This window comes from Suncus etruscus, chromosome 4, assembly GCF_024139225.1.
Source record: "Suncus etruscus isolate mSunEtr1 chromosome 4, mSunEtr1.pri.cur, whole genome shotgun sequence".
Lineage (NCBI taxonomy): Eukaryota > Metazoa > Chordata > Mammalia > Eulipotyphla > Soricidae > Suncus > Suncus etruscus.
This window is the reverse complement of record NC_064851.1, coordinates 125,660,181-125,661,843: the sequence shown is the minus strand read 5'-3', so window position 1 is coordinate 125,661,843 and position 1,663 is coordinate 125,660,181.

Sequence of the window (1,663 nt, the reverse complement as noted above, 5' to 3'; positions counted from 1 at the left end):
AATAAATGAAATCAAAAAGCGTCTTCATGCTCAACAGCTACATGGGAAGCTAGAAGACACAAAAGTAATAGGAACTTACTTATGCAGATGAATCCAAAGGAAGTGAGGATTACAGTGACTCATATTCAATACATGTTTATCACAGCATTATTTTCACTAGTCAAATGTAGAAAAACCCAAATGGCTATCAATAGATGAATGAATTAATAATAGAATATTATTCAACTATGATAAAAATATTATTCAACTATGATAAAAGAGGATATATGCCAATTGGATAGAGCTTAGGGGTATGTTGTTAAGTGAGAGAAGACAGGGAAAAACAATTGATGCATGATATCACTTATTTGTGGACTCTGAAAAACCAAGCCTTCAACAACATAAAATAAAGTGTTGGTTACCATGAGAAAGGGGGTAGGAGAAAGATTCTGTTGTGAGTAAAAGGAACAAGCTTATCAGCAGCAGCAAATACACTAGAGTACTAATTCACAGCATCATGACTATATACTATCATTAAATAAAATGAAAGCAACCAAATTAGGATATATAAATGAATCAAACATGTTCTACATCTTAAATGTATACAATATGAGACATCAAGTCATGTCACTTAATATCATGTCAATAAATAAATGTAACATGTCACTTTATAAAGTTATTATTAAAATGTTATAAATAGCATATATTTATAATATAAAATTCATATTTATATTATAAAAATAATAATGTGATTAAAGCAATGTGACATGTCAAGTCATGTCAATAAATAAATAGCCCTGTAAGCATTTCAGTTTCTTGCCTTATTTTTGTGCCACACCTGACTGTTCTCCAGCTTTCCCTTGGCTCTGCTCTTCAGTATCACTCCTTAAAGTCTCAGAAGACAATATGGGATACAGAGAATTGAGCCTACATTAGCCACATGCAAGGTAAGCACCTTACTACTGTACTGTCTGGTCTGTACCTTCAAAATTTTTAAAGAATTTACTAATAAAACTATTATTATCAGGTATGAGTATAAGGGTAAGATTTTTTAATAGAAAAAGTAAGAAATTGACCTTCAGTATACCTCTTCTTGGTAAGCTCCCAGAAATGTGCTTCAGAACAAGGAAGTGGGACAAGATGAAGACATAAGACAGAGGAAGAGAGTGATGCAAGTTTCAGGATGCTACTGGGCAGGAGGCCAATAATACAACCAACTCAGGACCTGCGGAGGAGGATCCAGGCCTCAAAGAGGAATGACGTCTAAACCCAATGCAATGACTGATATCAAAGATATTTGAGAAAAAGAAAACAACAGGAGGCATTTGACAGAATGGGGAGAAAGGAATAAAGTCAAGGGAATGATAACTTGAAAATTAATCTTCATCAATAAAAACAAAATTTTCAGGGCCAGAGAGATAGCATGGAGGTAAGGCTATTTGCCTTGCATGCAGGAGGACAGTGGTTCAAAACCTGGCATCCCATATGGTCCCCTGAGCCTGCCAGGAGCGATTTCTGAGTGTAGAACCAGAAGTAACCCCTGAGTGCTGCCGGGTGTGACCCAAAGACCAAAAAAAAAAAAAAAAAAAAAAACAAAACAAAATTTTCTAGGACCCAAGATGTGGATCAGTGCAGAGCACCTAACTGGCATACATGAAGATTTGAGTTTAATCCAGCACTTCCC